Below are 15,000 nucleotides of genomic sequence, written 5' to 3'. Positions count from 1 at the left end.
TGCCTCACCCTGCCTCCCCCTGCCTCCCCCCAGCCTCCCCCTGCCTCCAGTCCTCCAGCCAGAAGCTCAAAGAGCCTTTGAAAGCAGTCCCTCCTTCACACACACACACACACACACACTCTGGACTGAACACACCTGCGCGTCTCAGGGCAGGGCCACAGCTTTCATACCAGCCTCATCCGGCCTCGCCCGACCTCAGTCTAAAGCCTACTCATCCTATTTTTGTCATTGTGATGTTTTGCTCACGCCAGCTTCAGATAAAACAGCTACCTTTCAGCTTGTTTTTGTCAGAGAACAAAGGTCATGATCAAGACTCTACTTGTCTAAGCCGGACAGGGAGACACCTAGGTCTAGCCATTGTGGAGCTAGTTTCAGAGATGCTAGCAGTGTGATGCTAGCTTCCTTGCTAGCTTCCTTGCTAGCTTCCTTCTCTGTGGGGATGTGGAGGATGTGTGAGGATGTTCAGGATAGGATGACTCCCTGTCTGTCCCCAGGTCCTGGCTGGGCAAGTCAGCTCTCCAACAACACTCTCATCTCTCTCATCTCTCATCTGGTCCTTTCACTGCCGCCTCCTCTCTCTCTCTCTCTCTCTCTCTCTCTCTCTCTCTCTCTCTCTCTCTCTCTCTCTCTCTCTCTCTCTCTCTCTCTCTCTCTCTCTCTCTTTCTCCCTCGCTCTTTCTCTCCACCCTCTACCCCCTCCTTTCTCTGTCTTTCGCTTTCTCTTGTGCTCTCAATTTTTTTCCTCTCTTGCTTTCTCTTGCTGTCTTCTCTCCTCCTCCCTCTCCCTCTCCACTGCTCTCTCTCTTTGTCTCTCTCTTTTTGTCTCTCTCTTGCTGAAGGGGTTTTCTGGTCAGCTAGATTTGTCTCCTATTCTTGCCAGTAATGTCTGTGCTTCACTTTCGCCCTGAGCGTTTCATATATAGGCTTCACTTTACTTTTTATAAAGTGCTTTCCTGTCAGTTCTATACATCCTCCCTCCCTCCCTCTCACCCTGCCCTCTCCCTCTACCCCATATCTCCTCTCCCTCCCTCCCTCCCTCCCTCCCTCCCTCCCTCCCTCCCTCCCTCCCTCCCTCCCTCCCTCCCTCCCTCCCTCCCTCCCTCCCTTCCTCCCTCCCTCCCTCCCTCCCTCCCTCCACCCACCCCTCCCTCCCCCCACCCCTCAACTCTACCTCCTCTCTCTCCCTCTTTCTCTCTCCTCCCCTCTCTTCTTCTCTCCTGTTAGAGAGCCAGCCCACCTGGCCCCCAGCTGGGCAGGTAGTGTCCTGGTGCTGCAGTAACAGCTCTCCTCCTCTCTCCTCCTCTCTCCTCTTTCCTCCTCTCTCCTCTTTCCTCCTCTCTCCTCCTCCCTCCTGTTTGGAGCGAAGGAAAGATGGAGGAAAGAGGTGAAGGCTGGAGGTTTAGAGGCTAGAGGTTTAGAGGCTGGGGCTGGGAAACTGGAGGTTTAGAGGCTGGGGCTGGGAGGGGAGAAGCTGGGGCTAGGAGGTCATTACTGCTGGCAGAGGATCTAGCTGTTGTTTTTGTGGGAAATTGGATCATTTTCCCCCATTACAGAACACAAAAAGAACAGAAAGGAACATAAAAGTTTCTCTCCAGAACTCACTTATTGAATACAGTTTTGAGAAGAGTAGGCTATCCAAACTCACGGGACATCGTATTTTATGATTTTACTGTATTTTAAGTTACAACAGAACATAGTTTAACCTGGGGGAATGTATATGTAGATTGTTTAAAACCTGCTAGGAGACGAACCGGACCGAGTATCTTGTTACCCAGAACCCGACCGTCAAACATCTGGTTCTGGGAAGCATGTCTCTCCTGCTGACTCATTTATGGGCTGTGTGTTCTGGTGACCACTGTTTCATCTCTGATGAGGTTTCTGCTGGGTTCAGGGGAGATCTCTGATTGGTCTGCGTTCATGAGAGAAGATCAATGATTGGTCCGTGTTCAGGACAGAAGATCTCTGATTGGTCTGCGTTCATGAGAGAAGATCTATGATTGGTCTGGGTTCAGGAGAGATCTCAGTAGAGTAATCCAGTCTGACTCTCTCTCTCTCTTTCTCTCTCTCTCTCTCTTTCTCTCTGTCTGACTCTCTGTTTCTCTCTCTCTCTCTCTCTCTCTGTCTGACACTCTCTCTCTGTCAGTCTCTCTCGCCCCAGCACCCCAGGGTCATGTGTGCTGGGGGCAGGAGAACCAGCTGGTAGGCTGCTGGGAAGATCTGCGCCCCTCATTACCCCTGCAGACAGGGCAGAGGGCGACTGTCTCTCCCTGCCCCCCCCTCTAACCACCCCTCCCCCCACTCTCTCTGTCTCTCCCTGCCCCCCCTTGACCTGGGCAGGTCTCTCTTCCCACACCCTTTACCCCCAAGTGAAGATCTGAGCCCCTCATTACGCCTGGAGACAGGGCAAACAGTGTCTCTCTCTCTCTGCCTTCCCGATCTCTCCACCCCCTCTTCCTCTATCTCTCTCTGCCTCCCCCCCAGATCCCTCAACCCCCCCACCCCACCCCACCCCCACTTCCCTGCACTCATAGACTCCCTATCTCAAGGTCAAAGGGTCAAAGCCTCCACGATAGGCTGGCCATGGGACAACATCAGCAGGTCAAGGGTCAAGGGTCAGGGGTCCGGGGACGCGTGCGAGCGCCCGCTCTGTCACCAGGAAGTCCCCTCCCTGAGGTGGGCAGGCCGGTTGCCATGGCAGCGCAGGGCTGAGAGGAAGTGATGTGGTGGTTCACCAGGGCCAGACAGGAACCAGATTTATACACTCTCTCCTTTACAGACCTGACGTGGAGCACGTGTCTCTAGGAGAGACAGAGAGTCACAAAGAAACAGACAGAGAGGGAGAGAGAGACAGTCAGAGAGAGAGTCACAAAGAAACAGATACAGAGGGAGCTGTAAAGATTTGTAAAGCTCTCTCTTGGAAGTCGCTTTGGATTAAAGCGTCTGCTCTATGCATAAAAGTGAGCGCGTGCAGAATAACTCTCTAAACACAACTGGTTATCTGGTTATCCATTCTTTGTAATTATTCATTCAGACCAGAAGTAGTCCCTGTTGCTGCTTATACACTCTGTGTGTGGTCCCATGTGTGTGTGTGTGTGTATGTGTGTGTGGTCCCCTGTTTGTGTGTGAGGCTGTTTGTGGACAGTGTGAGGTGTGTGTGAGAGGCTGTATCTGGTGACGGTGTGTGTGTGTCTGGAGGAGTGTGTGTGTGTGGAGGAGTGTGTGTGTATGTGTGGTGGTGTGTGTTAACCCCGTAGTGACTGAAAGTGTATGTGAGGGGGTCAGGCCTCACCCTTCCATCTGGGGTACTGCAGATGGTGCTGGGGGGCCGGGGCCAGCGGGGCAGGGGGGCGGGGCGGGGCGGGGCAGGGGCGGGGGGGCAGGACCTGGACAGGAGAGACAATGGAGATTAGGTTTGTCTGATCTCCTGCTTTAAGAAGTACAGGGCACAGGGAGGGGGAGGGAGGGGAGAGGGGGGGAGGGTCTTTATGATCTTTAAATGGCATCTCTGTTATTACCCCGCCCCCCCTCCTCCTCCTCCGGATCAAGGAATGATGAGACAGATTGTGAAGCTGTGCTTAGTAATGTTAGAACAGAGGGGTTCAATTCCACCCCCCTCCCTCCCCTCCCCACCGCCTGTCCTGTCACTCTCTCCTGGGGGGGCAGGAGTGGGGGGGTACTCATTATGAACCAACCAATCAGTAGGCACCATTGGGTCACATGTCTGTTGTAGTTTATGAGGTGGAGTTTGTCCTTCTCTGAACTCTCCAGATTTTTGATGTCAGCGATTACTTTTATGGAAACGTTTTTTGATGTGGCGGTTTTAATGGCTCCTGCAGGTAATCATTCACAGGGTGAAACTGAAGTGGAAAACTGAGGAGAAAAGTCAAACACTCTAGTTTCTGTTTCATCCTACTGAGCATGCTGGGGAGGAGGGAGAGATGACGTCCCCAGGGCATCTGTCTGCCTGCCTGCCTGCCTGCCTGCCTGCCTGCCTGCCTGCCTGTCTGTCTGTCTGTCTGTCTGTCTGTCTGCCTGTCTGCCTGTCTGCCTGTCTGCCTGTCTGCCTGTCTGTCTGTCTGTCTGCCTGCCTGCCTGCCTGCCTGTCTGCCTGTCTGCCTGTCTGTCTGTCTGTCTGTCTGTCTGTCTGTCTGTCTGTCTGCCTTGGGATATCCTCCTCCTATCCCCCCTATCCCCCCTATCCCCCCCCCCCCCCCATTAAGACAGATTACCTTATTAAGCAGAAGCAGGTCACGAACTAATTGAACTAAAGTGGTACCGGCAGGAGGGCGGAGCTGGGGGTGGGGGGGAGAGGGTGGGGGTTGAGGGGCGGGGCAGGAGGAGAGGGGGTGGGAGAGGGGGAGGAAAGAAAAGAAAAGGAGAGTGGTCTACTGGAAAATCACAGAACCACCACAGAACCCCCACAGAACCACCACAGAACGACCACAGAACCACCACAGAACCCCCACAGAACCCCCACAGACCCCCCAGCAGCAGCAGGCTCCTCCAGGCAGCGTCTCGTGACGGAGTAGGCCACCTGCCTGTCCCCTGGCCACGCTGGGCCAGAGACACACAGACACACTCCCACACACTGTGTTTAGAGAAGCTAGCCAGGGCCTGCAGGAGTCCAGTCCTGCAGTATGGAGATGTTTCATCTCCTCTGTTCCTGCGTCAGAGGAGGGAGTGTTTGAAGGGGGCCAGGTGGAGGTGTTGGCAGGGCCTGAAAGCAGTTACCGATCAGATGTTGTTCCGTCCAGTCGGGTGGAGAGACAGTTGGGGGGGGGGGGGTCTCCAGATGTAGCTGGTGTGAGTCCGTCTCTCTCTCCTCCTGGTCTCTCTCTTCCCTTTCTGGTCTCTCCTCCTTGTCTCTCTCTCTCCTCCTGGTCTCTCTCTTCCTGGTCTCTCTCCTCCTGGTCTCTCCTCCTGGTCTCTCTCCTGGTCTCTCCTCCTGGTCTTTCTCCTTCTGGTCTCTCCTCCTGGTCTCTTTCCTGGTCTCTCCTCCTGGTCTCTCCTCCTGGTCTCTCCTCTTGGTCTCTCCTCCTGGTCTCTCCTCCTGGTCTCTCCTCCTGGTCTCTGTCCTCCTGGTCTCTCCTCCTGGTCTCTGTCCTCCTGGTCTCTCCTCTTGGTCTTTCCTCCTGGTCTCTCCTCCTGGTCTCTCTCCTGGTCTCTCCTCCTGGTCTTTCTCCTTCTGGTCTTTCTCCTGGTCTCTCCTCCTGGTCTCTCTCCTCCTGGTCTCTCATTGGGACCTCATTTACTAAGAGGATGGTGCCCATTTCAGGCGTACAATAGCGGGTAAAGACATAAAACCGTATTTACAAAGGCAGATGACTGCTGCTGGGAGGGTGTAAGGGAAAGTGAGCGTGTGCCGCACAGAGATGGGAGGAGAGGTGTATCTCTTCCTTGTAAAATGTTACTGTTAGCTGTAACTTTGTGAACCCATATTTGTATCTCCTGTTCGCTGAACCTTCCTTTTCTTTTCCTCAAATCACCCATGGTGGCAGTAATATGCAGGCGATTTCTCCTGTCTTTTAACGGCGCGCTAATTAACACTAAAGGGCGGAGTAATCTGGTTTGATAAATACCACGCAAAATGCGGAAATACACCATGCGCTATTTGCGGTTGGGCAAAGGTGCAGATTAAGCTGCGGTCACAATGTTAGTAACGGAGGCTCCTGGTCTCTATCTTAGAGGTAGAAAGGATGTCAAAAGCTCTTGAATGAGGTGATTGAACTGCAGCACCCAGCAGGTTCATGATTTATGTTATGTTGTTACGTTAGTCGTTAACCAGTCTTCCAGAGAGTTCCAGCAGGAACCCCGGTTATTCATGAAGACACGCTGGTTAGTAACGAGGACTAGAACACACACACACAGAACCCGTTATGAGCACACACACACACACAGACGTATACATGCTCTCACACACCCCAGTTCAGACACACACCACACACACACCCCCATGAGCAGACAGTGAGTCACAGTCTGTGTTGGGAACACGATGTGTGTTAAAGTGGTCCAGCCCTCTACCCACATGTTCCTAGCTGTCCTCCATTCACAACCAGAGGGCTGGAGTTGTTTATGGGAATCCACCCATTAGCATCCCACAGTCAGACACACACACGCAGCTACACACACACACACAGCTACACACACACACAGATAGCGGTCTCGGTTTCCGAGGGTGTTGAAGGGAGATGATTGTGAGTGGTGTGTGTGCGTGGTGTGTGTGTGTGGTGTGTGTGTGTGGTGTGTGTGTGTGCTTCAGGGGTGTGTGTGGTGTGTGTGTGGTGTGTGTGTGTGCTTCAGGGGTGTGTGTGGTGTGTGTGTGGTGTGTGTGTGTGCTTCAGGGGTGTGTGTGGTGTGTGTGTGGTGTGTGTGTGTGCTTCAGGGGTGTGTGTGGTGTGTGTGTGGTGTGTGTGTGTGCTTCAGGGGTGTGTGTGGTGTGTGTGTGGTGTGTGTGTGCTTCAGGGGTGTGTGTGGTGTGTGTGTGGTGTGTGTGTGCTTCAGGGGTGTGTGTGGTGTGTGTGTGGTGTGTGTGTGTGCTTCAGGGGTGTGTGTGGTGTGTGTGTGTGTGCTTCAGGGGTGTGTGTGGTGTGTGTGTGTGCTTCAGGGGTGTGTGTGTGTGTGTGTGCTTCAGGGGTGTGTGTGGTGTGTGTGGTGTGTGTGTGTGCTTCAGGGGTGTGTGTGGTGTGTGTGTGGTGTGTGTGTGTGCTTCAGGGGTGTGTGTGGTTTGTGTGTGGTGTGTGTGTGTGTGTGTGTGTGTAGGGGGGGGTGTGTGTGGTGTGTGCGAGGGAGGGTGATGTCACTGACACAGGACCTCTTTGTAGCTGAGGACTGAGGAGAGAGAGGGGGAGAAACAGAGAGACAGAGGAAGAGATAAGGAGAGGGAGGGAGAGAAGGAGGAAGAGAGAAGCTGTCTGATGAGTTAATCAGAGACCTCAAATCAGGCCTCAAAGTCGATCAATTTCACAGAACGCTCTTTTTAAAGAAGCGGAAGAAATTAAATTGCATGGATTAAATATTTTTTTATCCAGTGCAATTTCCTAAAGTCCTTATTTCTGATAAGGAATGCTGGGATATATAAAGATATATAAATGCACATATACGATTGACTCAGTAGAAACTGAGCAGGTCTGGACATTAGAATGTCTGATTAGAAATGTGCTGCAGCTGAACTTCCCTGATGCTTGATTACGATGCTGTGTTTCATCCTCACTACTGGCCAAACTGGACACCTAATTCACTTCACTCTCTCTCTCTCTCTCTCTCTCTCTCTCTCTCTCTCTCTCTCTCTCTCTCTCTCTCTCTCTTTCTCTCTTTCTCTCTTTCTCTCTTTCTCTCTTTCTCTCTCTTTCTCCCTCTCTCTCTATCTTTCACTTTCTCCTTTTCACTATCTCTTTCTTTCTCTTTCCTGTTCATCCTCCCTTTCTCTCTCTGATCCCTCTGTCCTCCCCCCTCCTCTCCTGTCATGCTTTCTATGAATATGAACTGCCCCCAACCCCCCCCCAGTCGGCCCCCTGCCAGACCTCCCCTATCTGGGGCAACCCCCTCCCCCCTCCCTCCTCCCTCCCAGCCCAGATCTGACGGCTCTGAGGACCTCACGTGTTGTGTGTGAGTGTGTGTGTGTGCAGTGACACACTTATATTCTGTCAGAAGTGGTTGTGATGTCGTCCACCATGGGCACCCCTTGGCTCCGCCCCAACACGCACACACACACACCCACTGCTGTTCACACCCACAAGTACACACATACACCTCCCCCCCCCTTCCCCCTCCTCTCCTCCTGTGATGCAGCAGCATCTGTTGTGTGGTGAGATAACATGAGCTGACCCTGACCCGCCCTGACAAACATGTTGTTGTTCACAATCCTGCTGTCTCACCTCAGCGCCCACCAGCCCCCCAGCGCACCAGCCCCCCAGCCCACCAGCCCCCCAGTCCACCAGCCCCCCAGCCCCCCAGTCCACCAGCCCCCCAGCCCCCCAGCCCCCCAGCCCCCCAGCCCCCCAGCCCCCCAGCCCACCAGCCCCCCAGCCCACCAGCCCCCCAGCCCCCCAGCCCACCAGCGCACCAGCCCCCCAGTCCACCAGCCCCCCAGTCCACCAGTCCACCAGCCCCCCAGCCCCCCAGCCCCACCAGCCCCAAGGCCGGATTCCACACAAGCCTCTTGGAACTCCAGATCGTGGGAACACACACACACATCCGCCTTGTAAACAACAATGGACCATGACAACTGCATGTTTTGTGTTGTCGTACATTTATTTCTTTATTTGGTCTCAAATCCTCAGACTCGATTCAGACTCAAACGGGATTTGATTCAGTATCCTGCCTCTGCTGTTGATGTATTGGAGCTCTGGAACTGCAGAGGTCAGGATGAACTGATGCAGACTGAAACATCACCAGACATTACATCAACTAAACAATAAACTATCTAAATATCTGATTGGGATTGGTTAGTATGAAGCGTACTGTCTGTCTGTCTGTCTGCATGTCTGTCTGCCTGCAGGTCTGTCTGTCTGTCTGTCCAGTAAACTGGTAAGGCCCTTGCACACTTGAGTGCAACATTTTTGTATGAGTTTTTTTTCGCAATTGTGATTCAGATACATATAGATAACTAGTGCAAACTCTCCTCCTCTCCTACTCCTCCTCACCCCTCTCCTCCTCCTCTCCTCCTCCTCCTCTCCCCTCTCCTCCTCTCCTACTCCTCCTCCTCTCCTCCTCCTCCTCTCCCCTCTCCTCCTCTCCTACTCCTCCTCCTCCTCTCCCCTCTCCTCCTCTCCTACTCCTCCTCCTCCTCTCCTCCTCCTCCTCTCCCCTCTCCTCCTCTCCTCCTCTCCTCCTCCTCCTCCTCTCCTCCTCCTCCTCTCCTCCTCCTCCTCTCCCCTCTCCTCCTCTCCTACTCCTCCTCCTCCTCTCCTCCTCCTCCTCTCCTACTCCTCCTCTCCTCCTCCTCCTCTCCTCCTCCTCCTCTCCACTCTCCTCCTCTCCTCCTCCTCCTCTCCCCTCTCCTCCTCTCCTACTCCTCCTCCTCCTCTCCTCCTCCTCCTCTCCCCTCTCCTCCTCTCCTACTCCTCCTCCTCTCCTCCTCCTCCTCTCCCCTCTCCTCCTCTCCTACTCCTCCTCCTCCTCCTCCTCTCCTCCTCCTCCTCTCCCCTCTCCTCCTCTCCTACTCCTCCTCTCCTCCTCCTCCTCTCCTCCTCCTCCTCTCCCCTCTCCTCCTCTCCTCCTCCTCCTCTCCCCTCTCCTCCTCTCCTACTCCTCCTCCTCCTCTCCTCCTCCTCTCCCCTCTCCTCCTCTCCTACTCCTCCTCCTCTCCTCCTCCTCCTTTCCCCTCTCCTCCTCTCCTACTCCTCCTCCTCCTCTCCTCCTCCTCCTCTCCCCTCTCCTCCTCTCCTACTCCTCCTCCTCCTCTCCTCCTCCTCCTCTCCCCTCTCTTCCTCTCCTTCTCCTCCTCCTCCTCTCCCCTCTCCTCCTCTCCTACTCCTCCTCCTCTCCCCTCTCCTCCTCTCCTCCTCCTCCTCCTCTCCTCCTCCTCATCCAGCTCTGGCAGCTCTATAATGTCCTTAGTGTGTAACTCTTCAGCATCCAATCCTCTTGTTCATGATAAGAAGGCTCACATGCCAGGGCCGGGGCTGAGGCCGGGGCTGAGGCCGGGGCTGAGGCTGGGGCAGTGCCTGAGGATCTCTACAAGGACCTGGAGGGGTGGGGGGTGGTCTCTTCCTCTGTCACACTCTACCTGTCTCTCCTTCACTCTCTCTCTTTCCCTCACTCTCCCTCTATCACACTCCTCTCCTCTCTTCTGCTGTACTACTGTGTTTGTCTTGAGGGGGGAGGGGGAAGGGGGAGGGCTATGGCTGGCAAGAGGGACATGCCCAAATATGCTCTCCATACACTGGACTGATTAAAATGACTTATCTTACTGCGTCTCAGTATTAAGGAGAGCTGGCCTGGTTCTCCGCAGAGCTGCAGGGAAACAGGAGCGTTCCTTCTCTCTAAAAGCATTGTTGGCTTGTTCAACACACACATTCCTGGACTGGCAGTGTGACCACACAGGAACAGCATCCACACAGAAGACAGGCGCTATCAAATATTTACCGCTGTCTCTCTCAGTTATTTTGGGAACCAGTTGTTTTGTGGTGGTGTGTGTGTGTGTGGGGGGGGGGGGGAGAGGAGGGAGAATCACTGTCTGATTTATCAGTATTGACTGAGGAGGGCAAGGCCACTCATAGATTTAGTTTAACACGAGCCAGACACACGCACGCACATGCATGCAGACACGCGGCCACCCACGCTCGCTCACGCATGCACACACACACACACACAGGCTTACACACGCACACACACCCCAGTGGCTGTTGTCAGGGATAAGAGTTGGGCCTTCTCACATGAGGAAAACAACCGCTCTTTCCTCAGACTGCAGTCTCAAACACACACACGCTCACACACTCAAACACCACACTCACATACACACACACAAACACCACACACACACGTAAAGTCACAGACTTGGTAGTGAGTTCTAATCCTTGACTGCTCTTGTGTCCTGATCTCTCTAACCCTCCTCCTCTCCTCACCTCTCCTTCTCGATGTTAGTCACACCATACTATCAAGTATGCTATTTCTCAGTGTTACACATTCACTTTGTTAAACAAAAGGATCAACTTAATTGTTTTTTTAAGACAATAGAGTCATTCATTTGCGTAACGATCCCGCCGCATGAAGTGAAGGCAGGTTTACGGAGGATAAGCCCTTCGTTTGATTTTAACGGGCCGACCAGATGTTGTTAACCTCATTCAGAAGGCCGAGTTACAACCGCCTTTTAAAAATGCTCATTTTAAAATGAAGGTGGGTGTAATTGCAGCCAGATTCTCCTCGCTGCTACTTTAGACAACCTGCCTCGCCGCGCTAGCTTCGTCTCAGATAAGTTGCAGGACGTTTTACGGGAGAAAGCAAGATGCAAAATGCGAACCGGAGTCTTCCAGCCATCGGAACGGACCAGGCGCCGACTCATGCGGGCGAGTTAAGCCGTGTTGCCGGGCAGGACGTTTCTGCGATGCCAGCTCGCATCGACGCAGATACCGACTGTCTGCTGAGTGAGGCGGTGAGACACACTCTGCACCCGGGAGAGCCCCGCTGGAACACAGAAGTGTGTGGATGCCGGGCTTTAGGGAGAGCTGTGCTCCGGAAATGTTATTCCTAATTGATGTGGAAAGATGTGTGGAATTGAGATGAAAACACGGTCGGAATGTTGGGGGTTTTGGAATCCATTTGAAGAGTTGTGTTTGAGGTCGGTGTGGGAGAGGGGCAGAGAAGTGTGTGTGTGTGTGTGTGCCATGCCCCTCACCCCACTCTGCCCAGCATGCACCAGACAGGGAAGGGGGAGGGGCAGGGTGGAGGCCGCATGGCACAGTACACACACACACACACACACACACACACACATTGCAAACAACCTCATCTGCCCTCACTGTAACACCAAACACACACGCCCAAACCACACTGGACGACGCCATTGGCTGCCAGGCCTCGTGTTGCTGTCCAATGGCAGCCTGTGGTTTACCGGCTCTGACCGGAGGCAGGTATGTGTTCATAGAGCTGCTCTGTTATCCGGTCAACAGGATTTAGTATTTACAGTAAATGATGGTAATTCCTTTTATGGTAGATCCAGGAATACAGCATGGAAACAGGCTGCTCTGACCTGTTAATGTGATCTGTTAATGTGATCTGTTGACGTGATCTGTTAATGTGATCTGAAGGTTTACTGTTGACTGCACAGTCACATCTCTATCTGAGAGAGGAACTCCTCTCCTCCTCTCCTCACCTCTCCTCCTCACCTCTCCTCCTCACCTCTCCTCACCTCTCCTCCTCACCTCTCCTCCTCACCTCTCCTCCTCACCTCACCTCTCCTCCTCACCTCACCTCTCCTCCTCACCTTTCCTCACCTCTCCTCCTCACCTCACCTCTCCTCCTCACCTCACCTCTCCTCCTCACCTCTCCTCACCTCTCCTCCTCACCTCTCCTCACCTCTCCTCCTCACCTCACCTCTCCTCCTCACCTCACCTCACCTCTCCTCCTCACCTCTCCTCCTCACCTCTCCTCCTCACCTCTCCTCACCTCTCCTCACCTCTCCTCCTCACCTCTCCTCCTCACCTCTCCTCCTCACCTCTCCTCACCTCTCTGCTCATCTTCTCTCTCTCTCTCTCTCTCTCTCTCTCTCTCTCTCTCTCTCTCCCTCCTTCACTCTCCCTCTCTCTCTCTCCCTCCCTCCCTCCCTCCTTCACTCTCCTTCTCTCTCTTTTTTTCAGTCACACAATGTTGCAGTTGAGTTAGGTCTCGTTGTCTTTGGTTCTTCCTGCGAAGGAGAAAGCTGTGAAGTCAGTTCTGGCCGCTGGCAAGTTGGGGGCCTGTATGTGTGTATGGTTTGTGTGGTGTGTGTGTGTGTGTGTGGTGTGTAGTGTGTGTGTGTGTGTGTGTGTGGGGAGGGTTGTCAGTGTAGGGAGAAAGAGAGGAAGATATTTTTGCCCACACTCACAGAGTAGCCAGAACCTGATCGTCTGTCCCATTGGTCTTCATCGGCACAGGGGAGGGGGAGGGGGGAGCCCCACACACACACACACACACACCCTCGCTTCGGTTGTTCCCAGGGATTGCGTAACATCTTGTAACTGTGGTGGGCGGCAACTCCAGTCTCTGGACAGAGCAGTGATGACATCACACTGAGTTCTTTTCTGGGAAGTTCTGTGTGTTTATATGAAACAGGAGAACTTTGGTTACTGCCTAGCTTACAGGAAAAACAGCTCTAGGCTCTCTCCCCTCCCCTCCTCTCTACGCTCCCCTCCTCTCTCCCCTCCCCTCCTCTCTACGCTCCCCTCCTCTCTCCTCTCCTCTCAGCTAACACAGGAACCTAACGTTCCTCCACACACAACACTGTCTCTCATCCTGTAAGAACATGGGCATGTCTTGTTAACTTATTGGATACATGCTGCTGTGTGTTTGTCACACCGTCCAGAGGAAGCCTGTATAGGACGTCACGTGCACAGCAGCTCCGAACTTCTACTGGCACCATATTACGCAACCCTCCTGCAGCGTAGCTACCAGAGAGAACCCCTCCCTCCACCCTCCCTCCACCCTCCCTCCCTCCACCCACCCTCCCTCCACCCCGCCTCTCCCCCGGTTTCTAACCCCAGACCAAACATTCAGGTTTGGTTTTCATTAACATCTAAACAGTGTTTACGGACAATCTAGCAGTTTGTCAACAGCTGTATGTGGTCTAGCTGTGGGCTCCCCTGCCTCCGCTGGGCTGCCCTGCCTCCGCTGGGCTGCCCTGCCTCCGCTGGGCTGCCCTGCCTCCGCTGGGCTGCCCTGCCTCTGATGGGCTGCCCTGCCTCTCCTGGGCTCCCCTGCCTCCGCTGGGCTGCCCTGCCTCCGCTGGGCTGCCCTGCCTCTGATGGGCTGCCCTGCCTCTCCTGGGCTCCCCTGCCTCCGCTGGGCTGCCCTGCCTCTCCTGGGCTGCCCTGCCTCTCCTGGGCTGCCCTGCCTCTCCTGGGCTGCCCTGCCTCCGCTGGGCTCCCCTGCCTCCGCTGGGCTGCCCTGCCTCTGCTTGGCAGACGGCAGGCCGGGGGTGTGGAGAGGGTTCCTACTAACCTCTCATAATCAGGAACAGAGCAGAGAGGGAGAAAGCGAGGAAGAAATTCCTGTCTCTCTTTCCTACTTAACCCTCCTCTTGCTCAATCACCCTTTCTCCTGGACTCTCCTCTCTCTCTCCTCTCCCCCTCTCTGCTTCCCCTGTCTGGCTCCTCTCCCCCTCCAGGGAGGGGAGAGAGAGGGGAGAGAGAGAGATGAAGAGAGTTCTAGATGCAGAGAGAGTGAGATCAGTATAAGGTAAAGCAGGCTCAGATTAGTGGATCTGATAAAAGAATGAAACACAAACAGACCTGGCCTCTAGCCTGGCTTTGATGTGTCGGCCCCCAGACCCTCCCAGCCTCAGAGGCTGGTGTGTACCCCTACACACACACACACACACATCCCTCACCAGCACCCAAACACATCCTCCTCTTCTATTGGTCCATCTGAAAACTGTCCATCCAACGAAACGGCTGCTCTGTTCTCCATCCCCGTCTCCACGGCGATGCGTGTGTTGTCTGGCGTGACGCTGCTCTGCGTGTGTAACTGTCAGCACACGCTGTCAGTCACGTCTGCCCTCTGCCAGCCTCACGGCTCGCAGGCTCAGGACCGGAAGTGGCTCTGCTGGGTTTTCTGGTCCTGCAGCACTTGAAACACCCTGACACCGAAACACACACACAGAAACACACACAGAAACACTCACAGAAACACACACACAGAAACACCCTGACACAGAAACACACACACAGAAACACACACACAGAAACACACACACAGAAACACCCTGACACAGAAACACACACAGAAACACACACAGAAACACTCACACAGAAACACACACACAGAAACACACACACAGAAACACACACACAGAAACACACACACAGAAACACACACAGAAACACACACAGAAACACACACACAGAAACACACACACAGAAACACACACACAGAAACACACACAGAAACACACACACAGAAACACACACAGAAACACACACAGAAACACACACACAGAAACACACACACAGAAACACACACACAGAAACACTCACAAAGACACACCCTGATAGTAATGCCCAGACAGCAACGCTGAGGCAGAAACACTCAAAAACACCCAGACAGATAGAAACACCCCAGCTGAAACAGTATCGTCATGGGAACTTTCTGCCTTGGTAACTCTAGAGGCAGCACACTGCACCCAGCTGCAAAGTCACACGTATCTCTGTGGCTCGTAGCCTTCCAGCTCTGGCCTTGTATTTACACAGCAAGACAGTTAGAGAGCCACAGTGTGTGGTGTAAAGTGTGTGTGTGTGTGTGTGTGCTGCTATGCAGGGTCAGGGGTTTGGGGTGAGGATCTCTGCACACACAGCTTCCCTCACAGCC

General features: G+C 53.9%; 1 protein-coding gene across 1 annotated transcript in view; it reads left to right on the top strand.

The window, feature by feature from the left end:
• nhsa (Nance-Horan syndrome a (congenital cataracts and dental anomalies)) overlaps positions 1-15,000 on the top strand; it is a 47,315-nt gene that overhangs the window by 9,062 nt on the left and 23,253 nt on the right. The window lies entirely within an intron of this gene.

The sequence above is a fragment of the Hypomesus nipponensis genome, chromosome 16, assembly GCF_054491055.1.
Source record: "Hypomesus nipponensis isolate SF chromosome 16, ASM5449105v1, whole genome shotgun sequence".
NCBI classification, from domain to species: Eukaryota; Metazoa; Chordata; class Actinopteri; order Osmeriformes; family Osmeridae; genus Hypomesus; species Hypomesus nipponensis.
The sequence above is the reverse complement of the archived record's forward strand: the minus strand, read 5'-3'. Positions and strand labels throughout refer to the sequence as shown.